Here is an 8,489-nt window from a genome sequence, read left to right on the forward strand (position 1 = left end):
ATAATAGATATACTAATATATATAAGAAAAAAAATAAGAGATAAGTGAGTGTATGAATGCGTGCATATATGTAAATATATATATATATGAGCATATATAAAAACATGCAAAAAATATGAAGAAAAAAAATTAAAATTAAAAATAGATTTATAATAATAACAATAATAAATATATAAATATATACATATAAATGGGGCTATATGTGTGTGTATATAGGTGTGTATATATACGTACATTCCTATATATATACATAATTGCCACAAAAATGGAGAAGAATATAATAATATAAAGACATAAAAGGAAAAATAAATGAAAAGATGATAATAAATTAAAATGCCTTAAGATAAATTCACAAGAATAATAAATAAAAGAGTAGCCTTAAAGAAAAGAAACATATATATAAACAAGAAAAGAAAAATAAAAGAAAAAAGAATAGATTAACATAATAGATCAATAATAAAAAGTAAATGTCTATATGTATGTATATACAAGCATATATACATACCTACATAAAATTGGTATGAAATGGAAAAAAAAAAAGATTTAAAAAATAATAATAATAATAATAGTAAATTTACTAATATATGAACGAATACATACATACATACATACATACATACATACATACATACATACATACATACATACATACATACATACATACATACATACATACATACATACATACATACATACATACATACATACATACATATATATATATATATATATATATATATATATATATAAACAGGGTTGTATGTATGTATATAGGAGTGTAAATTCCTACATATATACATAATCAAAACACAAAAGAAAGAGAAGATAATCATAATAATCAAAAATTAACTTAAGATGAAGAAATAAATAGAAAAATAAAAGAATTAATGAAACAATTAATTGAAGTGAAAATAATAATAGGTTCTTTTAAGAAAGTATGTACATATATAAACATATATATATAATAAATAAATAAATAATTAATTAATTAATTAAAATTAAAATAAAAATGAAAAGAAAAGATTACAAGAACAAAAAACTAAAAGCAAGAGTTGGGAGGGGGGAGAGAGATAGAAGGGGGAGCGGGGGATGGTAGGGGAAGGGTGGCAAAGACGAGGAGAAAAGAGGAAAGAGAAGAGAAGAGACAAGTGGAGAAAAGGGCTAAGAAGGTTAAACTAGGGGATGATGGGGCCTCTTGATGGAGAATAAGAGCAGATACCAGGCTAGGCTGAGGGACCATCCTTCATCCTAGTTGAGTTTGGTGGGGTGGTTAAATATTTCAATTGCCTCCTTCATCTTTCTCTTATAATAATTGTTTTCTTTATTTAGGATTTGAGAGTTTTCCAAACAAATATGATGTTTGGTTAAAGATGAATGCTTGGCTAAGGAATATTGAACCACTCTTTCATGCTTGATGTCAACACTGTGCTCTTGGATTCTTGTAGTAAAGGATCAACCTATTTTGCCAATATAAGGTGTACCACAAGAACACGACACTTTGTAGACTCCAAATTCTAAAAAAATGTCTCTACAGTCCTTAAATGGGGGCAAGTGTTTTCTAATAGTGGAAAGTGGTTTGAAGGCACAATGAACTCCTTTTTTTATCAGAGTTTTTGATATTTTGTGGGAGATGCCTTCAATAAAAGGGAGGACCATAGTGGGGGTCACCATACCTTGAGAAGTGATAGGTTTCATGAAGGAGTGAAAGGTCTTCGCTTGTTGAAAGGCTTTGGATATATGCTTGTTAGAATACCCATTGAGCTTGAAGACTTGACAAAGGTGAGATAACTCTTGTTCAAGGTTATCATCATCACAAATGCGAAGGACCCTAAGGGAGAGAGTTCTTAAAATCCCAACTTTTCAGTGAGGGCGATGATGGGATGAAGAATGGAGATATAGATTAGTGCAGGTGGCTTTGTGAAAGACTTGACGACCAAGTGAGCCATCAGGTTTCCTTGAAAGCAACACGTCAAGGAAAGGAAGGCTATCCTTTGACTCCCACTCCCTAGTGAAGGAAATGCTAGGAGACACATTGTTGAGGTGAGTGAAAAACTCCTCTAATTTGTTAGGTCCATGTGGCCAACAAACATTACTGTCATCGACGTAGCACTTCCACCATTTGGGTTTGAGAGGGAAGGGGTGTAACACCAATTCTTCGAAGTGCTCCATGTAAAGATTGGCAATGACCAAGGATAGAGGGGAGCCCATTGCCATTCCCTAAACCTATTCATATATAATACCTTGGAAGGAAAAGAAAGTTGATCTCAAGCATAGCTCTACTAAGGTGGCCACTTCTTCATTGACCTTGTGTTTGACAATTTCAATAGAGTCAAGAATGGGCACCTTAGTGAAGAGGGAGACCACATCAAAGCTGACTAATATGTCACTTTTTTCAACTTTGCGATCTTTGATGAACTCAACAAAATGGTTGGAGTCTTTGATGAAAGAGTCACTTGTTCCCACTAACAGAGAGATCAACTTAGCAAGGAATGAGGCTAAAGAGTAGGTGGGTGAGCCAGTTGTATCAACAATGGACCTCAGGGGAACATTAGCTTTATGAATCTTAGGGACCCCATAGATATGGGGGGTGACTTCCTTGGATAGAATAAGACATCTTTTGGTGGAATCATCAAAAGTGGAACCCTTGATAGCCACTTTGACTTTTTTGAGGATCTTCGAGCAAGGGTTGCGACCAACAATTTTGTAGCTACCATGGTAAAAAAGGAGTTGTATCATGGAGATGTAGTTTGACTTATTCATGATGACCATGGTGTTGCCTTTATCGGCTCTAGAAATAATAATGTCATTGCTCCATAATAGATTTTTGAAAGCGAGAAATTCAGCTTTAGGAATGTTTCTCTTGGGAGGCTTGGCACATCTAAGGGAGATAGCGCAATCTTGCCTCACTTCCTCATGGACCTCAGGAGGGAGGCCATGAATGGAATTCTCAATTTTAGTGAGGAGGTCGACAAAAGGAATGAAGCATGGACTCAAAGAAAAGTTGAGACCACACTTGAGAAATTGGAGACAGAGAGGATCTAAGACTACCTGTGAGAGGTTGACGACCAGCTTGGATTCCTAATCATGAATGAAAAGATGATCGGTCGAGGGCACATGGTGGGGTATGCTAAGAGGAGAAGGGTGTGGGGATTGAGGAATGTTGGGGAGAGGGGAAACCACATGAACAAGAGATCTCAAGCATTGATAAAGCAAGGGAGGGTCTCAAGGTTTAACGTGATCAAGGGAAGCAGAGGAACAATAAAAGCTGCTAGAAATTGGTGGAGGAAAAGGAGGGATAGGTGAGAATGTACTAGTTTGAATAAATGAAGAGTCATTTAAGGAGGAAGCACCTACCATGTCCACTAAGGAGTAGTTGGTGACAAGTTGGTGATGAGATGTTCCAACTTGCGAGCCGTTGGTAGCTGCAACTTGAGATCCATTGGGGTTGACCTATGGCATGCAAGACCACCCATCAGCAAAGACCAAGAAGAAGGCTTGGTTGCTATGGTGAACTACAGAGGAAGGCTGGTTTGATAATGGAGCACAAGCAGAGGCAAATGTGGTTGGAAGCCGCAAGGGAGAGTTGCTATTTTGAGACTGCACGAGTGGAGAGTAGGTCAAAGATGGTGGATGGAGTTGGGATGACTTGGAGGCTGCAAGAGGGGAGGTATGGGATTTAACAAGCAGCTGAAGCGGTTGAGATGATAGACTAGGGACAAATTCAACATTCTACAATTGTTGAGTAGATGGGGAGGACGCGTTGGAAGAAGGAGAGGGGACCTGTAGTTGTTGTGAAGACAGAGGGTAGCCTGCTATTGGATTGGAGTGCCCTAAAGACACACAATGCTCAAAAGGGGTAGATAAGCCGGAGGCGAGCGAGACTCTATGCTGATGGGTCAAGGAGAAAAACTTTTTCTTCTACTTGGCAATTGATTCACGTTGCTAACCAAGAGCTCTTGCAAAAGATGCAATATCAAACTATATCCATAAGTCTGGTCTAAGCGAGGTTGCAAGCTCCAAATGCAGATAAAAAAGCTTGGTGTTGAGAGCATTAATTGAATTCCTTGAAGGAACCAATGATTGATTTGAGGAGGGAAAGATCAGCAATGATGAAAAGGCGATCAGTATGGGCGTTCTGGAGGTGATGAACAATGGAGATGAAGGAGGGGATTTTTTTTTAATCTGATTAGTTAAAAAAAATGGAGCGATAAGAGTAGATTGCAAGGAAAACTAAAGATTATAACCTTTACAGAGTTAAATAAAATTTTGATAATTTATGTGTCAATTTTTTAGTTCATACCTATCTTGTCACCTAACTTTTTTTATTATGAAATATTTTAAATGATGATTCATGAAGAATAGTTTATAAACTATTATCACAGTTTTTTATATATATTAATAATTTATAGATAATTAAACTATATTACATTTTAATTTTGAAACTAAATAATAAATATGAATAAAAATATATCATTTATAATTATATTTTTAAATTTTACTTATTTTATTTACATTATACTGTTGTCATTATTATTTCATATCTTACACCAATTTATTTTATAAAATTCAATATATCTTCATTGAATTTTTCATATCATCTTTACAATAAAAAGTTTAAATTATATGATAGAAAAGAAAATCATTTCTATAATAGAAAAGAAAATCTTTTATTTATATTATATCATAACGATTATAATAATTATTATAAATTATATTGTATATAATATTATATATAATATTTTATGTAAATAATTAAATTAAAATCATGACTTTGACATGGTAAACTTAAAAATATAATAATAATTAATAATAATTTCTTTAACAATATTTATTTCAATATTTTCTCTAGATTAATTAATATGCTATTTAAATTTTTTTCAATGACTGTGGCTCTATTTTGGGTCAAATTTTAAATGATTGAAGTTAAGTTCTATTTCTAATTTTCTACCCAAAGTTGGGACATATGTACTCGAAGATTCTACCTAAAATCTTGACCATTGACTAAAAGAAAGATCAATGGCTTGAGATGAATTTTAGGCCAATTTGGGAAATATTTTTCCATGTGCCTAGATTCATCCATAATTGTGACACATGTGCAGTCATTGCAAAGCTCAATTAAGTGTTAGGACACAATTAATATTATTAATAATTATGTTTATAAACAATTATCAATACATGTTAATAATTTATAGATAATTAAACTCTATAACATTTTAATTTTGAAACTAAATAATAAATATGAATAAACATATAGCATTTGTAATTATATTTTTAAATTTTAATTATTTTATTTGAATTAAATTATTGTCATTATAATTATTATTAGTACTTGCCAGTAGGCTTAGGGCTAAGTACTATTGTGATATATTTTGGATTTTAGACTTTAACTAGTGATTACATTTGTTTAAAGTTTTTATGAGTAAGAATAAATCATTGTAATTTTTTTTATCAAACTGAAACTAATATATCACATAGCATAGATGCAAAACTTTTTACTTAAAATTTTTTATAAAATATTTTTCTAAGTAATGATTGGATAAATTCATTAATTTCATTTAGCAAATTAGCTCTTATATTGGCCGGATTTGATAGATTTCATTTAGCTCTTATATTGGTCGGATAAGAGCTAAATATTTCATTTTCAATGCGATTCATTAACGTTAATCTTTTTATTTTTTTAATATAAGTGCATTGGTTTATATTTTATATTTTAATAATGTATTTTTTTATAAATTATAATATAATATTACTTATATTATATAAATCATTTAAGATTTATTATTATTATAAAAATATTATTAATTTTATATTATAAAATTATTTATTATATAATAGAACATATAATATAATTATAACCATATGATATATATGTAATAGAACATATATATATCAATGATTATATTTATAAATAAAATTCAAATTTAAATTAACATCATTACAAAAAAATATAATTATATAACATTTTTATTAATTAAAATATTTTATATATTATAATAAATTTATTAAATTTAAATTATATTTATATAAAAACTAAAGGCAAGTACTAAGCCACTATGTGGCACTTGTTTCATATCTTGCACTAATTTTATTTTATAAAATTTAATATATCTTCATTGAATTTTTCGTATCATCTTTACAATAAAAAGTTTATGATAGAAACGAAAATTCTTTATTTATACTATATTATAATTATTATAATAATTATTATAAATTATATTATATATATATATAATATTTTATATAAATAATTAAATTAACCTAAAATTAGGACATGTGTACTTGAAGATTCTACTTGAAATCCCAACCATTAACTAAAAGAAAGATCGATGGTCCAAGATGAATTTCAAGACGATTTTGGGAATGTTTTCCCATGTGCTTAGATTCATCCATAATCATGACACGTGTTCGATCATTGCAAAGCTTAATCAAGTGTCAGGACTCGGTTAATATTATTAGTAATTATGTTTAGTCTTTTAAAAAATTATTACTTAATCCCAACTCGACGGTGCCCTGATTGTTAAGTTACGACAACAGCCTGGGATGAATTTTGGGTAAATTTTGGGTCCGCCATCGTTGCTGTCAAGAATCATCCAGAATCGTGACACACATGTCACGATTCTGGATGATTCTTGACAGCAGCGATGGCGGACCCAAAATTTACCCAAAATTCATATCGATAGTGTGTCATGATTCTGGATGATTCTTGACAGCAGCGATGGCAGACCCAAAATTTACTCGAAATTCATATCAATAATTAAGTTCAATTTTTATTAATTAATTTATTTAAAATGAACATTGAACAAATTTTAAAATTCAAATGTATATTAATTTAATAAATTTTTACTTTTTATTATTATAGTTATGTATAGAACTACATTATTGAGTCCTTATGTCATTTACATGTAAATTGTACATACTATTAGTAAAGTACCTAAAACCATTAATTACTTAATACTTTCATTTTAACTTTTAACTATTAACCTTCTATGTTTCTAGAGTATGAAGTTGAAAGTTGTGCAAGTCAAGAGTTTGATACGATAGGGTTTTCAAATTTCAACTTTTCAAAAATTGACAGAATTCCATTTTATGTTCTGAAGACTGAATTCTGAAAGTGTGAAACTTGAGTATTAGAGGACAACACCAGTTATTGACTTTCAATTCTAGGTATTTAATTTTTTTAAAAAAAGTTCATTGCAATTTGTAGCAATAGAAATCTTGATTTTAATTGTCTTAGGTTTACACTTTACAATTTTTTAAAATAGGGCTTGAAGAATAATTTTGTGTAATAACCAATATTAGGCATGGGCAAAACAAAGTCAAAAACCTCCCCTATGAGTGCAAGCATAAAGGAAAATCAAAAGAAAGGCATTAAAGAACTCAGGAAAGTGCTACAAATCCCAAGTTTCATTGATGAATGTCATGATATTTTTTATCCTGTTATCCATGGAGATTTTGGAATCATGGGAATTAGACATTCATTGTTTAATAAGTCAAAAAATCCACAGAAGGGGAGAAATTATTACAAATATAACAACAGTATTCGTGGACGTACAAATAAATTAGCTGCTTTGGTTACTGGATTAGCAAACCTCATTGTACGTGAAGTATTCCCTTTCCCTGAAATTGTAATGTTATGTGCTCAGAATTATGATGAAAATAGAAAGGAAATTGTAAACCAAAACACTCAAAAGGAAATTTTATCCATAACTGAGAGTGAATTTTTCACTCTGTTAGACCTAGGGCTAGGGTTTAAAATAGAAAACTTTAACAAGCACATTGACTTGGATAAACTAGCATAAGCTTATGACAAACATGAAAGAGTTTTTCAAGATTCATATATTAAGGGTTTAATAAACTTAGGGTCCTCTACTAGTGTTACACTAGACATAGACCATAAGCCTCCTTATCAGTATGATATTTTTGTGCCATGGGTTCAGAATACTATTTCTTTGTTATCATTTTGTCTAGGATTGGACAGTAATAAGGAAGAAGGGACCAGTGTTCTTGAAATTATTTATAATATCCATTTTTGAGTTCAATTAGTTGAGAAGGTAGATGTAAGATATAATTTTGTTCAAAACATTGTTGAATCTATGCAACAACAATTACTAATGATTAAACAAAGTACAACTATAGGAAAGATGAAGACATTTAGGTTCACAAGTTACTTGTGCTACCTTCTTTTAGCAATACATCACCCAATATTTGAGATAAAGAACAACAAGTTTGATATTAAGGTCTATAAGTTTGATGAAAAAACCTCGAAGAAATCAGAGACTCCAAGTCTAGTATATGAGTGGACACATAAGATGAGGATGATTGCTAACAATAAAAACTACAACCATTTTGTACACTTATTTTTGGCACCTATTTACCAAAAAATCACAAGCACTACAATGCCTAGATTTCCTATGTCTTGTAAATATTGCATTCAACTGGAAAGTCAGATTCAATTGGCTGACTGGTTCTTCATGGAAGAGTACATTATC

The sequence above is a fragment of the Cupressus sempervirens genome, chromosome 7, assembly GCF_028749045.1.
Source record: "Cupressus sempervirens isolate cs-2001-9-10 chromosome 7, ASM2874904v1, whole genome shotgun sequence".
NCBI classification, from domain to species: domain Eukaryota; kingdom Viridiplantae; phylum Streptophyta; class Pinopsida; order Cupressales; family Cupressaceae; genus Cupressus; species Cupressus sempervirens.